Source organism: Microplitis mediator, chromosome 6, assembly GCF_029852145.1.
Source record: "Microplitis mediator isolate UGA2020A chromosome 6, iyMicMedi2.1, whole genome shotgun sequence".
In the NCBI taxonomy this organism is placed as follows: domain Eukaryota; kingdom Metazoa; phylum Arthropoda; class Insecta; order Hymenoptera; family Braconidae; genus Microplitis; species Microplitis mediator.
In genome coordinates this window covers 12,002,125-12,023,934 of record NC_079974.1, presented here as the reverse complement: position 1 = coordinate 12,023,934, position 21,810 = coordinate 12,002,125, and positions in this window count along the sequence as shown.

Below are 21,810 nucleotides of genomic sequence, written 5' to 3'. Positions count from 1 at the left end.
ATTACAATTAAGAAAAACTCTATTCACTTATCAATAAAAGCTGTTAGTTATTTTGGCATTTAAATAATAATTATGGGGAGTCTGAAATTGGTAACGATCGAACTGACTTGTTGATAACATTGAAATAAATATGAATTTAGTTTTATCCACCGAACTTAAAATTGCTTCCGTGTTGCTAATTTATTGAATTGTTGATTTAAACATGCGTCACAGTTTGTTACGGTATTAATCTGATATTAGTTCGTTTGAACTAGCTAAACAAGCATTGAAAGATGAAGTTTTATCGAAATTATATGGAATGTTTAGTTTGAAAATAATAGTCACCCTCCTTTATCTTGAACTACAAAATTTATTATAAATATATTAATATATAGGAAGAAAAAATATCTTTCTGGGTGAGGCTACACTCACTATTATCTTCAAAACAATATCGTTATAATTCTAAGCACAAAACAGTACGAATCATGAGGGCGCAAGTGAGTCTAACCTTAGCATGAGTGTGGCTTAGATATTAGCCACCTAGTGGCTAACAAATAATCTCTATTCGAAGTAGGCTCTGAATGTTTACTATATTAAACCAGCCAACTTGTTTACGTTTTAGTAATTTGTTTAAATTATTATAAGTGTTAAAGATAATTAAAGGAAATAATGAGTGTTTTAATTGAAGAAATATGTCGATTCGTTAGTAAAAGACCTCAAACTTAAAATTTTATCGCCGGTGAAAATATAAAAAATCAAAAACACTTGTTAAACTGTGGTAAAGTTAGTGAAAGGACAATGATTGTTTAAAAATTTTTGCTTTTCGTGTTCAATCATTAAGTATTCGAGATGATCCTTATAAAATATTATAAATGGTGAAGTTCTCAAAGATTGAAAAATCGTGGATGAGTTGTTCTTGTACAGCCGGTTTGGGTGGTGTATGTAAACACGTGGTAGTAAGACTGTTTTACTCAAGTCAACAAGCATCAAAACGGTAGAGTTTTTTTTTATCCAATTTATATTCAAAATAACCACGTTTTCCTTTTTGCAAGGAAAATGAAAAAAATGTACAGTGTCATTTCAGAAGCACGACTTTAACAACCATGCACACAATATATATCACTTTACTTTGTTTTTAGTGAAAATTCAATTTTTATGAATTAAAAATTTTTCTTGAATTTGAAGAAATTAATTTTTTATCGTATAGATATAATTATTTCATAGACAATTAAATATTTTTTTTTTATATCAGCTGATATATTAACAATTTAGCCTAATTTGAGTAGCGTAGTTTTAGCCACCAGTTGACGTATCATGATTCTAAAGCTTCCAATACTACCCTTTTCGAACGACACACTCCATATAATTTCAATCAAAAGAACCTACTACTGGGTTCGTTCGATCATTCAATAAAATACCCCTGTTTAAGAATATTGATTGAAATAGTAGTTTATCTTAGACTCGATTGTACTAGATAAATACATTAGTTTTTGTGACAGATATTTGAAATTTACTACATTTAGTGCCTATAAATGGCAGGTTATAAATTCGTGTTAATTTATTTGGTAAGATTGTTTTGAGTATTTGTTGAAAATTAGAGAGAAGTCGGTAAGTGGACGAATTACAATGATAATAAATTTTGTCACAAGATGGCTCGTTAAGTTACTTCGATATTTTTTGGTCGTTTGCTATCGCACATGTAACCAAAAAATATTTTTTGATCTGATGATGACGTCACTATCAGAACGATTAGGTATCTTTTTTACCAGCTGTATCTTATCTAATATTTTTAGCTGCCGGCTATAGGCGCTGAATGTCGTAGATTTCAAGTGTCTGTCACAAAAAGAATTAAAAATGATGAAATTCGAATTCTTTTCAATAATTTAAATTATTTTGTTCGTATACGTAGATATACAGTTTGCATGGAGTGACCGCTTCTCAATTCTTTTCAATCAGTATTTTTAACCAAGGACGGTAAATTTGCCGCATATGTACCGTAAATTACAGTAACCTGGATTAGCCAAGAATACGTAATTTTTTTTTTCTGTAAATAGAAAACTTACTTGCTCTGTATGAAATGTAATTTTGCACCAACTCTACAAATTCCAAAGGAGTAATCAATTTTCTTTCTAATTCTTCATTTAAATTTTCTATTTCTTTCATTTTTTTCATCATCTGACTGTTTGTTTTTTTATTGAGTTGATTTTTTTTAATGGAGGCGAAATTATTATAAAACCTATCTTGAATTTTGGTCAGAAGTCCTATAATATATAAATTAGAATATTTTATAAAAATATAAACCTTTTAAGATTTAGATTGAGATGTTAAGTTATTAGAGATCAATATGTATGTGTGGAGAACTATGTATGCATGCGTATGTTTGTTCGTATTTTTAAAATGTCTTTCAACTGTAGAAGTAAGTTTTTTTACTCATTAGGTTTTCTTACTGCTCCAAAAGTTTTATTTCAGAGACGTTGCAGTGTAATTTTTAAAAAGCACAACTATAAAATTAAAAAAATTACTGTAAACCTTTATAATTCACGGTATTATCGCGATTCACCCTAAAAATAGATAAAATACAACGTTGTCAGCAAAATTTACAATATAGCAACGCATTTGAAATGATATCAAGTTACTACAGAACTTCTTTGTGCACTGACAACTTCATAACACTTATCCAACTAAAATATCCATTGTAAAATAATAGTATTCTTGAACTTAGTTATTCCGAAATAATTTTACCGAGGACGATTTTGCTCAGATTTAAACCCTACTCCAAAACTTTCCTATTTAATGACAAGATTATCTTAACAACACTATCTGTTATTGACTTAGCTAAAAACTAAGCAGTAAATGAAATAATATTATAATTTCTATGTGAATCTATGTGACAAAAAGCCATGAATACCATCACCCGGGAAAAAATGTTCAGGTCTGATCAGACATGAAAAATGGCCATGCCTGACCAGGCCTGATCAGGTCTGTTCATGCCTGTTCATGCCCATTCTGGTAAAACAATTATATATAAAAAATGATCCTATATAATTATATATAATTATGCATAACTATATACAATTATATATAATTATTTATATAAAAATGAAAAAAAAATAAAAAATATGGGAGTGTCTAGGATTCGAACCGGGGACCTTGCGCTTGAAAGTTCGCCTCGTTACCTGTTGACCTAAGAGATTGAGTTGAAAAATAGGTCTCGTACGAACTTCAAGTACTGAAAGTCTTAAGACTCATGCCTGTTCATGTCTGATCAGGTCTGATCCTTTTTTCCCGGGTTATACGTGATAGATTCTTGGTCAAAAAAATTTTATATCTATGAACAGACATGAACAGACATAACCAGGCATAAACAGGCCTGATCAGGCCTGAGCTTATTCAACGCTTCAGACATGAACAGACATGACCAGGCATGGGCAGTTATGATCAGTCCTGAGCGTAGTTAACGCTTCAGACATGAACAACCATGATCAGCCATGAACAGACATGATCAGGCATGATCAGACCTGACTGTATTTAACGCTTCCGACATGAACAGACATGAACAGCCATGAACAGACATGATCAGGCCTGAACAGACATGATCAGACCTGACTGTACTTAACGCTTCAGACATGAACAGACATGACCAGGCATGGACACGTATGATCAGGCCTGACTGTATTTAACACTTCAGACATCAACAGACATGAACATGCATGAACAGACATGGACAGGTATGATCAGGCCTGAACGCATATAACGCTTCAGACATGAACAGACATGGTCAGGCATGAACAGACATGAAGAGCCATGAACAGACATGAACAGCCATGAACAGGCCTGGTCAGGCCTGATCATTTTTTCCCGGGCAGTTACAGTAATAATTGAATCTACCAGGAAGTTTATGAAAAAAGTTTAATGATTACTGAATTGCGGAAATAATTTACGTCCGTACTAACTAGACTTATAATTTTTAAAAACGTTTTTAGTCCACACACTTACGAACGAAATTCCAAGGATGTGGATGGTCACCGAATTCAACATTTAAAATGTGGTTTAACGACTCAAAAGGGTTATTCGTGGTCCTAATATTTTTAAATTGCGACCATTCTGAGGGGGGTCTCTTCGTTAACCACTGTCTCTCAAAATAACGTAAAAACTTGTGCATGATTTTTTTTATGACAGGATCGTTAATAGAAGCACAAATCTTTCCATAAGTTTCAGGAATATTTTGAGCAGGAAGATAAGACAGAGCCATGAGTCTTCTAATTATCCGATCCACTTTTTTATTTATAATTGCATACTGTGTATTTTGTTTAGATTTTTTACAATAAGCTCCCAATTTCCGGGCATTTTTTGTAACTGCCTAAAAAGAAAGTAGTAATATCAAAATATATATGACGGTATTAGGTAATTGCATGATATTTATATCCCTTTAAGTTGTAATATTTTAATATTCTTTATAATTTCTTATAATTTTTGAAAATAAAATTTTTGGTTTTTTTGTTCATGAATTTTTACACTACTAAATAAATAAATAAGAGCCGATATTTAAACGGATAACTAATGCCATCTCGTGTATGTGACGTCACAGTCTATATTTTGTTTCAAATTAATGGTGCCAACCTCTTTTGTAGTATACTTTCATAAGCACGTGGTAACTGCTGTTGTGATTGTTATTTAAAAAACATTACATATTATTGTTAAGACTATACAAAAAAATTTTAATCCCGCAATGCGTCATTAAAAAACAATGGTTATTGGTGTACAGTGGGTTTGAATCCTAGCAAGAGCTGAATATTCTTTTTTATCACCTATGAAGCTTTAAGGACCCGTCGCCAAAAATTGTCAACAAGTTTGATAAATAGTTGTAAATTACCGAAAAGTAGATTAAACAAAACACCAAAATTAATGAGTTAATAATTATTTTATTCAATTATAGAGAATTAAAAATTGTTATGATGAAAAGTTAAAAAAATAAGTAAATAAATGTAATTATTTTACTTGAAAAAAGTGAAACATGCAGTACTGCATTGAAGCCCATGGTATCACCGTTCTAACAGAATTTCTTTCAGCTAACTCAAAATCTGTATGAAAGATTAGGAGCTTTCCGAGAATTTGGCTGAGGAATTTCTCGAAGATGGTATACAATACTGCTGTATATGCCTTCTCGGTTTTTCTTTCCATTAACGCATAGCATAGTGGTATTCCCTGTTTAAATTGATGTATTATGCAATTTAGTTATTAATTGTGCTAGTTTATTCAAGCATTTGTAGTGAACTTATATAATCTATGCAAGTTTGATTGGAAGCAATACAATTTCTCAAAAAAGTTTTGCCCTCAATATAAGTAATGAGATGTCTTAAGGTAGTTGTCCTGCTACAATATTGTCAAAAAGTTATGAGCCATATGTGTGGTAAGAGTAGGTTTGGTTGTAGTTAAAATGAGACATTGCTTTTATTTGATACTGTACCCGTGAGAAGGTTACCTACACACTACTCATATAAACGTATACACAAAACTGTTGAACATTTTCTTAAATTATAATTTGACACCGTTCCATATGCTCTACCAGTTGCTGTAGAATGGACTGAGTATCTGTTTAAACTTACAGTTTAAATAGTAAATTCATACTCGCGTACGACGTTGTCAGATTGTTTTTTTCCAATTCACCGATATGCATAGTTTTTCATTTATTGTTGAACTTTGCGTTGCTATATCTTAACAATGAGATGATGAATACTTTTCTTTTCATTTCAGCGAAAATGCATTCAGTTTCTGTTAGTTTTTCAAAAGTTTCTGATTTTTAGTTCTTTTATTAGAATCACGAACGCGGCTCTCTGATTAAAAAAAGGGATTTAAAATGATTTGCAATGTTATATGCCCATAAGAAGAGTGATTCAAAAGTATTCAAGGTATTCAAAAGCATTAGAAAGTATTTAAAATTTTTTATTTCGAATCGTTTTAAATTGCTTTTTTTAATCAGGGCTTAAAACTTATACTTCTTATTGCTCGCAATGTTAATGGTCAGAACTTCGATTATAAATATCTCGGATTAAAGATGGTTAAACGACTTCAAATTTTAATAATAATTATATCTAAATACCCTTAATAATCATCAATATGCTGTTAGTGATATCAAAAAAATTTCCTATTTTTTTACACTACAACATCCTGTTTATAAGTAATTGAATAGTCAGCTCAAATTTTTTATATCCGTGAAAATTGAATCATACATGGCCATGCATGGACATACCAACTTTTTCAATAAGTCATGCATGGCCATATATGAACCATACAAGGCTACGTATGGCCATACATGGTTTTGTATGACTGTATATGGCCATATATGCTGCATATATGAGCTATATAGCCGGCCATGCATGACCATATATGATTCATTTTTCACGGGATGAGCGTTCGAGACGGACATATATAGTCATGCATGGCTATGTATGACCATGCATGGCCATACGTGGCCTTATATGATTCATATATGGCCATATATGTTCAATTAATCACGGCCATATAGGTATACATGACTATGTATGACCATGCATGGCCATACATAGCCTTGTATGATTCATATATGGTCATGTATAACTATATTAAAAAGTTTGTATGCCCATGTATGGCCATATATGGACTATATAGGTCATACATGGCCACATATAGTCATACATGACTATGTACGACCATGCGTGGCCATACATGGCCTTGTATGATTCATATATGGCCATGCATGGCTGTATTAAAAAAGTTTGTATGTCCATGTATGGCCGTACATGCTCCATGTATGACCATATATGCTCCATGTATGAACCATATATGGCCATGTATGATTCATTTTTCACGTGTGCTCAGAAACTTAGCGACAATCTACTGCCGCAACCTGTCGCCAAGTTTCTGAGCAACTTGTAGTCAACAGTTACACGAGCTGAAAGTTGTCGACAAGTTTCTCGGAAAGTGCATGTCAACTTATGTAATTGCCAACTTTTGCGGCAGTAGATTGTCGCCAGGTTGCCGCCAACTTGGCTATCAGGGTATTGGCTAGCTTTCTTACATGTACTCTGCTATTATCAATAGAGCTGACAAAGATTTATTGCTAAGCATTTCGAATGATATATATATTTGAAAGTTTTCAATTAATCGTCCGTATTTATTCAAACCTCGCAGTTAGCAAGTTTGATACATCAGGATTACTTGGTACGCGTTTGATGAAGGATAACACGTATCACGTGAAGTATATTATTATCCATTTAACAAAATATCTTTTGCATTCATCTTCAGCGTGCACTAAACACTCACCTGTAGATTATGAGTACACGCCTCTGACTCATACTACTGTTCCAATGTCAATTGAATAGAATCGTACGGCAGTGTAACATGTCTACTCTCATCATCTCTTCTCAAGACAAACAGTTATAACTCTACTCATTGACTTCTTTAGGGGAGAGTGGGGTCAATTGAACCAAAAATACTTGAAGATTTTTTTTTTAGATGAATAAAAGCAAAATGATAACTTTTTTTTTACGATTTTATACTTTATTATATAGACTATCATTTCTCATAAGCACATAACTTAACAAATGAAGAAAATTTTTAATAAATACTAAATTGTACAACTGCATTAAATGGTTCGATCGTCCCCTTTGCGGGGGCAATTGAACCACTAGTCGGGGACAATTGAACCAAGAGTATTAGAACCACAAACGAATGACTTTAATGAATAATTTACTATTCATTACAACTCAAAACTGAAATTAATATACTTCTAATAATATTGATCATTTTATATAACATTATATGTTAGAACAATCACTTTTACAACTTCTGTCAATATAATTATTTTTTTTCTTGGTTAGTTTAGCTTTTTTTCACATTCAGTCAAGATGCGCGCGCATGTCTGATGTTCACAGTGTGGTTCGTGTGGTTCAACCATCCCCTAGAGTACTGGTTTAATTGACCCCATATGATTTTATTGAAATAATTAGTTTAAAAAAAATATTCAAAAACTATTTTACTCGATGTGAAGTTAGAAATTTATGACTAATATATGAAAGAAGGTATTACAAAAAAAATTTCAAGATTACATTTGAAAATTAAAAACTTATTAAACAATTTGTCAAGAGCTGAGAAAAAAAGTTCAGATGCCTAAAAACACAAAAACTTGATTTTTTTAAAATTAAATTGTCATATTGGTTCTAAATTTTGATCAGACTAAAGTTTAGTGTATTAAAATATAATTCCAAGAGGACGACTGATTTTTCTGTTTTTTTCTATTTTTTAAGCTTACTAGTTCAATTGCCCCTTGATTCAATTGACCCCACTCTCCCCTACTCAGCCTCGACTCTAATCAATCATATCTTTCCTCAGCTCCAACTAGACTCAGTGACAACTTCACTCAGCTAAAGCTAAACTCACAAAGAATTTCTATTTTATCAATAGGCCAAAATACGTGAGTAGACTTACAGCTAAGTAAAGGTAAAGTTGTTGCTGAGTCTTGTTGAAGCTGAGTAAAAATATAACTGAGTAGAGTTAAAGCAGAGTAAAAAATATTTGAGTAGAGTTACGGTAAAGTAAAAAAGTAAGTGAGTAGTGTTATAACTAGTTCCATTGAGTATAGAAGTTGTAAGTAGACATATAACGCTGCCAAGTGTACTATTTTAGAATGCGGTTGTATAAAAATTTGGGTAGAACTGAATAAACATAGAACAAACAAATACAAAAATAATAGCAAGCTTTACTGTTTAAATTTGTAAACTAAATTTGGTCCATTCAGATCCAGAAAAGTATAAACAGTTTCAACAAGATTAGAGCAACAATATGATGTTCGATTATGAAGGGATTGACTTACATGATTATAACGGCAAATGAAAATAGTCAAAAGTTGACGTGTTTGAATACTAGATGGAGTAATATCAAAAGTGGCATCCATAAAAAGTTCAGCACCATCCTCCACATTTTCCAACACTTGATCAATGAAAATACGATCGCCAAAGACAACAGACACAAACTGGGAAGAATCTTTTACTAATAATGTTTGCATTTGTCCTTTATTGTATTTCAAAATTTTTCGCCATTGTGGATCGTTTAAACAAGTGTGAATATCAATCAATTTCAATGGCATAGGTGGATTAATTTTTTCTCTCGAGCGATTCATTGTCCGAACTTTTTTTGAAAAAGAAATAGATGGAGCATCGGGGTGGTTGAATGAAGAGAAAGAGGAAGAAGCGTATAAAACCGATATCGTGAAAGAAATGAGCATTCAATCGCTAAAAAATTAGATTGTAACCAATGATAAGTTTTTATGACATTGTAATACGTTATAATCGAATGAAATTCATAATCATAGTGATAGCAATAAAAAACTTTGATTAAAATCAATTTATGATATTGTAATAAATTAAGTTGAAAATTAAAAAATTGATCCGATTACAATTAAATCATACAATCTTAGGTAGGACTAATTGAAATCGATTAATTAACTTTAATACGAGCTTTTAATTAGAAAAAGAGAGCAGATATAAAAAATACTTACTTTACAATCACATTGTCAAAAATTTTTCGAGCACGCTCAGTTGTATTGATCATACCCTCTTTCAACTCCTTATGGATCTGTCTACGTTCTTTCAGAGTAAGATCTTTAGGATGGTTATGTTGTTGAGATATTCTAAATATTCCATTTTTTAACATGGAACGCCCAGGACAAGATTCATAAGGAAATATGGGATGTTTTTTACGATTACATTCAAGATCTCTAAATAAATAATAAACGCGGAGATAAGTCGTTGCAACGAAAAATCGTATATTATACATCGAGGGTAGAAAAAATCATAGTGGATAAATTTATTAAGAACATTTTGTAAATTAGGGCAAAATTCTGTACTTTATGTAAAATTTCAGTATTTTGCAGTGGCTTTGATTGCAATATATCAACCGTGAAATATTACACTTCCCCCGTATTCGACAGTATTTAATTTACAGGAACGAACGATAGGCCCAAGCTTGGCTGAGGCTTGGCGCAAGACTTATTAACTCTGGGGAAAGCTTGAACTCCAAGCTTGGCCCAAGTCTGTCTAAGCATCGAAATGATAACACCGAGCCAATATCGAGAGCCAGTATTGTGCCAAGACTGTTGCTCAATAAGCACCTATACTTATTAAAAATAAATTTGAAAAAAAAATCAGTCTATCGGTTGACCCTGCCGGCCAGCCCCAAAGCTTTCCGCTGTTTTCGAGCTCCTTGAGTCCAAAAACATCATTGTGAATACATTTTCGAGCTCGAAAATACTTTTGTATGACATTGTTTAAAAAATATCGTTTCTTAGCATTTCTTTCTCCCACGATATCTCGCGAACGAATTAATCGATTTTGATGGTTGAGGCAGCAATCAACGCGTTTTATTGAGTTCTAGAGCTAATTAGATTTTGAAATCGATCAATCAAGCCGTTTCTGAAAAATTTAAAAAAAACTTAAAAAAAAAATTTTTTTTTTTGTATTTCTTTAATATCTTAGAGTCTATCTTATCGATCGATCTAAAATTTTCAGGAATGTTGGTGGCCAACAAACTCTTTCGATTGCCACCTCAACCATCTCAATCGGTCAATTAATTAAAAAGATATGAAGAGTTTACATCCATACACACACACACACACACACACACACACACACACAGATAATCGGACATCATCCTGAAAATAGTCAAAATACTTTCCTAGGACCTCAAAACGTTGACATTCGATGAAAATTCGATTTTCGAAAATCGAGGTGAAAACAATAACTTCCCTTGTAGGAAAAAAAATATTGACAACGGGGCCAGTCTTGGCACAATACTGGGCTACCGAGGCTCGGCCTCTCAAGGTTGGTCCGAGATCCGACCAACGTTCAAGTGACAAGTCTTGGTTTGCCTGTCTTGGGCCAAGATTCAGCCAATACTCAAGTGACAAGCCTTGGTTTGCCAGTCTTGGGCCAAGGTTCAGCCAATACTCAAGTGACAAGCCTTGGTTTGCCAGTCTTGGGCCAAGGTTCAGCCAATACTCAAGTGACAAGCCTTGGTTTGCCAGTCTTGGGACAAGATTCAACAGACATTTAATTGACAAGCCTTGGTTTGCCATTCTTGGGCCAAGGTTCAGCCATTATTAAAATGACAAACCTTGGTTTACCAGTCTAAATAACAATACTTAAAAACCCCTGGATTCTGTGAATAGCGTAACAGCCTAGTGGATAAGACGCTTGCCTAGCAGCCATGAAGGACCAGGTTCGAGACCCAGCAAATGCAAAAAAAAATTAGTTTCATCGATCCACCTGATTTCTCTGTGTACAAATTTATTTCCATATGTTACCATCACGAACATGTCTACTAATATTTTTTTTTTTTTATTTATTTTTAATAAGCATAGGTGCTTATTTAGCAACAGTCTTGGCACAATACTGGCTCTCGATATTGGGCCAATACTTAGATGCAATCTTGGCACAATACTGGCATTGATTATTGGGCCAATATTAAGATGTAGTCTTGGCACAACACTGTCACTCAAGCTTGGCTGGGTGTTATCATTTCGATGCTTAGACAGACTTGGGCCAAGCTTGGATTTCAAGCTTTCCCCAGAGTTAATAAGTCTTGCGCCAAGCCTCGGCCAAGCTTGGGCCTATTGTTTCTTCCTATAAGGGTTCCCGAATTTTTCGAAAATCATAGATTTTCTTAGCGGGAAGTTAAAAATATTAGTAAACATGTGCGTGATGGTAACATATGGAAATAAATTTGCACACCGAAAAATCAGGAGGATCGCTGAAACTAATTTTTGTTGCATTTGCTGGGTCTTGAACCTGGTCCTTCATGGCTGCTAGGCAAGTGTCTTATTCACTAGGCTGTTACGCTATTCACAGAAGCCAGCGGTTCTTAGGTGCCATTTGTTAGTTAGACTGGTAAACCAAGGCTTGTTACTCAAGTATTGGCTGAATCTTGGCCCAAGACTGGCGAACCGAGGCTCGTCACTTGAGTATTGGCTAAATCTTTGTTCAAGACTGGCAAACCAAGGCTTGCCACTTGAGTATTGGCTGAATCTTGGCCCAAGACAGGCAAACCAAGACTTGTCACTTGAACGTTGGTCGGATCTCGGACCAACCTTGAGAGGCCGAGCCTCGGTAGCCCAGTATTGTGCCAAGACTGGCCCCATTGTCAATATTTTTTTTCCTACAAGGGATAGAGACTCTAAATTCGGAACATAGTTCAGAATTAGATAACAATGCAAGGAAATGAAAAAAAAAAAAAATGAAAAAAAGAAGAAGGAGAAGACGTAGAAGAGAAAGAAAAAAAAATTAATAAATGATAAATAATCCGATAAAAAATTCGTATTCGTATGTTTGTCTGTTCGGTACAGTAAAAAACTAACTTCTGTATGAGCTATGTTCTTGAATATAGCCCAAAACTGGATGACAAATAAACAAACACCATATAATAAAGATGCAATGAAGGAGATGGAAAGACTGCGACGACTAGGATTTCCGGCACCATGAATAGCGTCATGTATTCAAAATTTTTAACTTTTCCGAATTAGTGGTTCGATTCACACTCTGAATTAGTGAATATTCACTTATTTTCACTTATTCATGTTTAGAGAGTAAAGAGGATCTTTAGATCTTCTATAACAATTTTCTATTTCAGACATGATCAGGTGAATAAAAACTGAAATAAAACTGAGATGTGCCGTATGTCTCTGTCATTATCTTATCATGGTGTTGAAAATCGATTTCAAATTTTTACACACGCAATACTAAAAAGCAGAAAATAATTACCGAAATAAAAAAAAATTTTAATGTACCACGTTTTTAAAACGGATTAAGAAGTATAAAACAATTTCTCTGACCCTTATGAAGATTTCAAACTATATACAAGTTCAGAACTACTTACAGATGGTCCTGACAATTTATGATTGTGAATTTTTAATAGTTATGAAAATAATTGCAAGATTTAAAACAAAAAGTGTCGGGCGCATGCAATACATTATTGATGCATGAATAGTTCAACTAACAATTTTATTGAGATGTAAATGTTATTAACTGATGTGTAAGTTTTCTCATTGATAGCTCTTCTCTACACTTCTTACATTTATGTATGGCATGCGCCCTACGTTTTTCAAATTAAGTGCGATTTCTACTAACAACATAGTAAAAATTTCGTTACTAGCTATATGTCCTTACAGTACCAAAGGCTATGAGAAATTTTGACTAAAAAATTCTCTGCGTGTAAACTGTAAAAAGAGCGGTGTTAAAAATGGACTCAATCTAACTCCACGTGGTGTTAGAATGAAATAACACCGGTGTAGGAAGGGTAATTCAGCGGTGTTGAAATACCAATGTAAAGGTGGAGTAATACCGGTATAAAAAAGGGGTAAACTGCGTCCGCTCAAAGTAATAATTTTGGAAAGATTATAAACGCAAAAAATATCTACACGCATACGCACACTTACACACACACGCTCACACACACGTGCACATACACACACGCGCACACTCACACTCATACACTCGCATACACGCACACTGTTTAACTGTAGTGATCGAGTGAGTAAAAATATTCACTAAGTAAGATATTTTACCAACGGGAAATTTTATTGAACACCGATAAAAGAATATTTACATCGTCGGCGACGTTATTTTCACTCCGCTTTTGGTGTTGAAATTTGACACTAAAAATTTTAACACCAACACCGCTTGAACTTACTCCGGTTATTTTTTAGTGCATAAAAAAAATGTCAATTCAAAATTATTTATTTTTAAGAAATGGTGTTTGAGGATTACTTACAGAACTTCGGTACCATCTTTTAAAAGACGTTTGCGGCCACAAGAATATTCATAGCCATCAAAGACGTGCTCTTTTAATCGCTTAAAGTATTTTTTTTTTTGGCGAGGAGCGTCAGGCTCTGATGATGATGTTGATGGGCCGGGCTCATTCACCGACATTATTTGAATAAATTATAAATTTCAAAAAATTATAATACGATATAATTACTTATATTTATTTTATATATATATAAATATATATAGTGATAATAGGATATATATTAAATATGGAAATAATATATATATATATTCAATTTTGTAAATATAAATTACAATTTGACATATATCAATGACGTGAAGTTGTACAACTTATAAAAAAAGACTTCAATTTTTTTAAGCGCGCGATATACTCAACATCAATAGTTCAAAAAAGAAAAATAAATACGAACGACAGGGAAATTTTTATTTAGAAAGTTTAAATAAAAAAACATGAATCTGCGCGGTGTGGGGTAGTGGTGCAGACTCATGTAACTGCTTACATTTCTTGTTTCAGAAAAAAAATTCAATGTGTCCATCTAATTAAATATTATTCTTCACAACAGAAAATATCAACCCATAAGTGACGACCATTATTAAAAAAAATGATTCAATCTATGCTGAGTGTATACTAGGGTGTTCAAAAAACAAACGAATTTTTTTTTCTTCCAAACAGGTTCAAAAGTTTAGTTTAGATAAAAAAAGACGCCTGTGAAAATTAGAGCTCTTAATATTAACATTTTCCGCATTGCACTTTTCTATTTCCCATAAGAATAACATGGAAAAAATTTTTTTTTACGTCTTCTGATTTTTATAAGTAGCTAACGATGCGTCATAGGAATAATTGACAGGCATATTTTTGTAGGGAATTGAATGCTCTACAAAAAAAAATCTTATCATTTTTTGCGGAATCTATTTGTTCAAAAGTTATTTGAGGTTGAAGTCGAATTCATATTAAATTTGGAGTTTTTCTTACTTTTCCAGCGAAACTATCAGACCTATTACAAAATATCATGGGACATTTTTTGTAGACAATTTTATTCCCTTGAAGTTATACCAAATAAAGTTTTTTCGAATTCCACATTGTTTTCTAGTTATTTTTATTTTAATGACAAGCTCTTAAAATCGATCAGAAGACTATTTTTTTTATGAGCATGACATTAAAATGAAAATAACTAGAAAACAATGTGGAATTCGAAAAAACTTTATTTGGTATAACTTCAAGGGAATAAAATTGTCTACAAAAAATGTCCCATGATATTTTGTAATAGGTCTGATAGTTTCGCTGGAAAAGTAAGAAAAACTCCAAATTTAATATGAATTCGACTTCAACCTCAAATAACTTTTGAACAAATAGATTCCGCAAAAAATGATAAGATTTTTTTTTGTAGAGCATTCAATTCCCTACAAAAATATGCCTGTCAATTATTCCTATGACGCATCGTTAGCTACTTATAAAAATCAGAAGATGTAAAAAAAAATTTTTTCCATGTTATTCTTATGGGAAATAGAAAAGTGCAATGCGGAAAATGTTAATATTAAGAGCTCTAATTTTCACAGGCGTCTTTTTTTATCTAAACGAAACTTTTGAACCTGTTTGAAAGAAAAAAAAATATTTGTTTGTTTTTTGAATCACCCTAGTGTATACACTGTATTAAATTCGCGGAGTGAATGCGAAGTAAACTAATTTTTAAATATTCACTTCCCTCGGAGTGGAATTCACTCCACAGGGAAGTTTTCGCGTAGTAGATAATTTTTTATTAATTTAATCCCTCGGATGTGAAATTCACTCCGGAGAGGAGTTTTGGAAATATTATTAATAAAAAATAAGTCAACATAATAGATTATTAAAATATGAAAAAAAATTTTGTCTTTGGTTTATTTCATTGTAATTTCAGATGGAATTTATATTTACGGCTTATCATTTCGCTATCTACTGTAAAATCAGTTTGACGAGAGAATAATAACGTCATTTTTTAAAACACGTTTTTTTTATTCATTTCATAACGTTGGCTTAAGAAACCAACTGTTTTGGTTTGTGTGAGATTTTGACGATGTGGGATTTTGGCTATGTGGGATTTTGGCGATGTGGGATTTTGGCTATGTGGGATTTTGGCTATGTGGGATTTTGGCGATGTGGGATTTTGGCTATGTGGGATTTTGGCTATGTGGGATTTTGGCGATGTGGGATTTTGGCTATGTGGGATTTTGGCAATGTGGGATTTTGGCTATGTGGGATTTTGGCTATGTGGGATTTTGGCGATGTGGGATTTTGGCTATGTGGGATTTTGGCTGTGTGGGATTTTGACATCCACCCCATTAAAAACTAGCCACTTTCTAAGCTGAATGTAATTAAAGACTACACATCAATTTATTAATGAATAAAAATTATTAATCTTATGATAAAAAATACATAGTTGAGTCCACAAAACAATATTTTCTTTTCCCACTACTTGGCTTTGATTGTAGATATACATATGCATCAAGTGCATAAGTGTGGATAAGAGGCAGAGAAAAGTCACATATCTTTGTGCACTGAACTGTAATTGTGTCTAATTAATGCAAATGTATATCTACAATCAAAGCTAAGTAGTGGACAAAGAAAATATTGTTTTGTGGACTCAACTACCCAGTAAACACATTGACGTAAATTTGACGTCAGAGTGACGTTACGCTATGTCATCATTTACGTAAGATATAAGTCACGAATGAGTCAGGTGTGACTCATTATTTCCCACTTTTTTACGTAAGATTATGATGTAAAACTAATGACGTATGCATGATGTAAATGTGATGTCTGTCTGACCTTCTATGACGTCAATATGACATATGGGTGATGTCAAAATTATCAATTCGGAAAAAATATTTTGAAAAAGAAAAAAATAAAATGAAATACCGAATTTTTGATTTGATTATTACCGCGCGAACGCATTGTGAATTCTGAAACGAGATTAGATAACGTTGAATGATGAAAAAATCCTGGGCGTCTGCTGGGTTCGAACACGGCTCCTCTTGGCTGGGAGTCCTGAACGTTGCTCACTGGTCCACATCACGAGAGTTCAAATCTCGTGCTTAATTGATGTATTTAGAGTGAAATGCCGGAAAAGACATAGTTAATAAGTTTTCGTGATGGATTTTTACAAAATTTAAAAAACTCCATGATTTTATATGAAATTTTATAGAAGCAATATTTGTCGACCTCGATGATAATTGTATAAAATTTCATTAAGTTTCATCAAATTTTTTAATTTTTTGTTGTGATGTGAAATTTAAAAAATCTTAAATAAAATTTTGCGAAACATTAAATAATTTCACAAAATCGTATGAAATTCAATCGATTGAAAAATTGTGATACTAAACTTTAAAATCATAATAGCAAAAAAGTTCAAACTGTCGTTACATTTTCTTTGTCATCCTAAATGATATTTTCGATATATCATTTAAAAAAATAAAGTTAATTTTTTTATGCTCACGCTAATGTTTTAATCTAAAACGTCTGAATGATCTATTATCGAATTTATCGATTACTTTGACCCCAAAAATGTTCGACGTTTAGTTGTTATTTTTACACATTTACACATGTTTGAAAATTCATTCTATGATTGTTTTATTTCAATAAATAGATGATAAAAAACTATGACTCGGACATTACATCAGCATTGCGTAAAATACTGACTTGTCACTGATGTAAAGATATGATGTAAGAGTGACATCCACATTGTGTATAACCGTGACTTTGCTACTGACATAAATGTATGATTTTAAAATTACGTCATTATGATATACGGATAATGACTTTATTACTACATAACAATGTGATGTAGATTCTATGTCAAACGTACGTAATACATAAGTCATAACTGTGACATAGTACAAGAGTCATGCTTACATCAATATGATGTCACAAGCTTTACATCATATTAAAGTCATGTAGAACGTCAGATTGACATCAAATTTACATCAGATGTCGTGACATTGCTATGACCTACGTATGACGTCAAAATAAGGTCATGTGTTCACTGGGTATGTATTTTTTATCATAAGATTAATAATTTTTAATCATTAATAAATCGATGTGTAGTCTTTAATTACATTCAGCTTTGAAAGTGGCTAGTTTTTAATGTCAACGACTGTAGCATACATGTTATAAAAAATTTTTTTTCTAAATCAATATAATAAAATAAAAGCTGATAAATAAAAAAAATAAATCTAAATTTTTGTTTGGCATCATATAATTTTATAATCAAAACCTAAACAGCTAAGCTTATGAAATATAATCAATATGAGAAAACTATACAATTGAAAATTAATTTGAAACATATAAATATCAAAATTATTTTGCTTTCATTTATTGATATTCGGGAGGTATAATACAATATATCATTTTCTCTTTTCTGTCTACAGAATGTTTATAATTATTTCAATTTATTGAACTTTACTTGACAAACCTTACTGTCAAATTAAAATTTTCTTTCTTTGTTTAAATTTTTACAGTGTTCTCTAATTTTCATATTTTCTCTATTACCGACTGAAATTTTCGATGTCGACGGGTGATTTTATACCGACAGTCAATTTTGAGAATATATGGACGAAATGAAACTTAGCCGTACTGATATAGGGCCTCAATTGCGATGAAACCAATTGTATGTGTACCTACAATATATGTCGCCACTTTAATATGTTGCCGCTTTTCTATGTATAACATTTGTGATTGGCTATGGTTAACATTTAGCCACAATGATTGGTTGAGCGATTAATAATTTGTACATTTCTTATGGTTCCACTATATAACTTAGCCAACTTCTCTTTTAGCCGGTTTACATTTAGCCACATTGCTCTTTAGCCACTTTTATTGTTAGGCTTTTCTGATGGTACCCCACCAGCTACCTAAACGCCTAAGAGCAAGGGAGACAGTAAATCATCGCTTTGCGCATGCGCCGCCGAGACGACCAAGTTACTCAATAAATGCAATAACTTTGATCACTTTTTATTTTTTATTTAATACAAATTATAACGTAATATTATTGTTTTAATAAAAACTTTGAATATTCTTCTTTACGATCATGTAAATAAAACCTAGTATTACGTAATTTATTTAGATGTAATTAATCATCAAAGTTTGTGAAAATCGAGAATTTTCGATTTTCAAAAATTCATAACTTTGAAACTATCAACTTTAGAAAAATTTTATAAGAGTAACTTTCGTCTTGAAATTGCCCAAAATACTAAAAAAAAATAACCCATCCCCAAAAAATTATTTTTTAAACAATTGTTTAAACAAATGATTATAAACAATTGATGGCCCGGGATTTCGAAAAAATAACTGCGATATTCGGTTTCAGCGGGTCAAAAAACATGAAAATAATCTCATTTTGTACACCGACCTCAAAAGTTTACGAAAAGGTAATACAGCGTCCAGACTAGGATTTATATCCTCATGGTGTAAATGGTCAACATGAAGAAAGAAATGTACGTCTAACAAATTATGAATACATTAAAGCAAGATTAAAGTCAGCAGTTTTTCGTTTTCGTTTGAATCATCAATATCCGTTCTTTTTATTGCATAATACCAATATTCGTCAACTAGGTCAAGAAATATATCATGCATTAAATGTTACTTATCCTCGTGAACGTTATACTGCAGATAGTTACTTAAAACATTTAAAAAGTGGTCAGCTAGAAGCTAATTTAGGTACTATTTTTGCTCGACTTTGAAATTCAGCCCAATTTTGGAGTAGGCCAAGAAATAATATACATTGCATGATCCGTCACTACCGCCCTGCATCATGGTTTATTACAATAAGCCTTGCTGAATGGTTGTGGGAAGACTTAGCAGCATACTTACGAGAAATGAATACTCCAAACTTCGATAAATTATCTGCTAATGAAATGATTGCTGCTGATCCAATATCAGTTTCCAGATTTATAGACAACAAATTTCAAGGCATTCTTGAATTTTTTTGTCAGATAGTCAACCACTTGGTGAAGTAGTTCATTATTATTGGCGTCGAGAGTACCAAGGTAGAGAAATTCAACATTTTCATATGTTAATTCGGGTGGAAAATATTCCTATTATCGGCATTAACACTAATGAAGAAGTTACCAAATTTATAATGAAATATGTTACTTGCAAATTACCTAATAATAAAAATATATCACCAACACTTCATAGGCGTTTTATTTCACATCAACAGCATCATCATAATGACTGTTGTTTAAGAACAAAAAAAACAAAAATCAGGCAATATTATTAAAGCCTGTAGATTTGGGTTCCCGTGAACTATTACTGATAATTTCGTACTTCGTGATGCTGCAACTTCAATCGCTGGTCGTAGAAACTTAGAAAGTAAAAGCCGACTTTACGATCTACCTTGCACTGATAAAGAAGCTAATTTTAATGATTATAATCCTACTCTTTTATCTGTATGGGAAGGTAATATGGACATACAATTTATTGGAGAAAAATCAACGTTGTTGACTCAATATGTCACAAAGTATGTGACGAAAGAAGAAACTGCCAAAACATCAGAAACGGTCAGTGAAATTAATTCAACGAAAACTCTTCCTCAACTTTTATGGAATATAGCTTTTCGAAGCTTAAAACATAGAGAAATTGGAGCTTTTGAAGCTGCTGACACATTACTAGGTATTTCCTTACGTGGAACAGATTTAAATACCATAATTAGATGGCTGGATGTTCGGATGATAAGAAATAGGAAATTAAGAACAAAAGATGAATTTGAACAATTGAAAAAGTTAAATCCTGAATCAACTGATACATTTTGTCCTTCTTGGATTGATGATTATTATCTTAATCGTCCAGCAGAATTAGAATCGGTATGTTTATATGACTTTGTTAAGTGGTTTGATATAACTAAACGTGAACCGCAAAATAATATAAATGAATATTATTAAATACGTCCGTCTGTATTTCTTAAAAAAAGATCTCGTGGCTACTTGATAAATCATTACAGATATAATATTGCTAACCAACCAGAAAATTATTTTAATTCTCTTTTATTACTGTTCCAACCATGGTGAGACACGGAGGAACTAAAAAATGGATATTAAACTTACACAGAATCTTTTTCATTCCAACAAAACATGCTCGAACAAACTAAAGACTATCATGAGTATAATGAAGAATTCCAAAAAAGGCTTGGATCACGTTAAAAATCAGGTAGAAAAAAAATTAAAAAGTCACAAAAATGACGAGGACTTAAAAAATAATTCAATAGATTATGATCTTATTGAAGTCAACATGCTAGCTAAAGAATTAAAAGACGCTGCAGAACAATTACAAAACGATTTTACTCTCACAGATATGATTAAACAAATGAATTCTGATCAAATGAGAGTTTTTGAAATAATTAAAATGAGAATTCAGTCTATTGGAACAAAAATTAGGTTATATGTAAGCGGTGAAGGTGGAACTGGTAAAAGTTTTCTTATTGAAGTAATCAAGAGTTGGATTAATGAAAAAATGAACCAAAACACAATTGTAACGGCTCCTACAGGTACTGCGGCTTTTAATATTAATGGTCTTACAGTACATCGGGTATTACAATTGCCTGTTGAATATGGTTACACACCGCGTTATACACAGTTATCAGATAGTGCTCTAAAAATGTTACAAGACCAATTAAAAGATGTTACTTTAATTATTATTGATGAAATATCAATGATATCTAATATCACGTTATTATATATTCATTTGAGATTAGTGGAGATTTTCAATGTTGATGATTGGTTCGGTTGAAAACATATTGTCGTTTTCGGTGACTTACTTCAACTCCCACCTGTACATAAAGATCTAACATACAAAATGTTATCATCATCAGATACAGAAAAATATTCTGGATCACTCAGTTGTAGTAATTTATGGGTCAACTTATTTAATTATGACGAATTGAAGATTAATATGCGACAAAAAACGGATGAAGCTTATGCTGGGTTGTTATCTCGTGTACGTATAGGTGTAATGACTGCGGAAGATATGAAGTTGCTAGAACAAAGA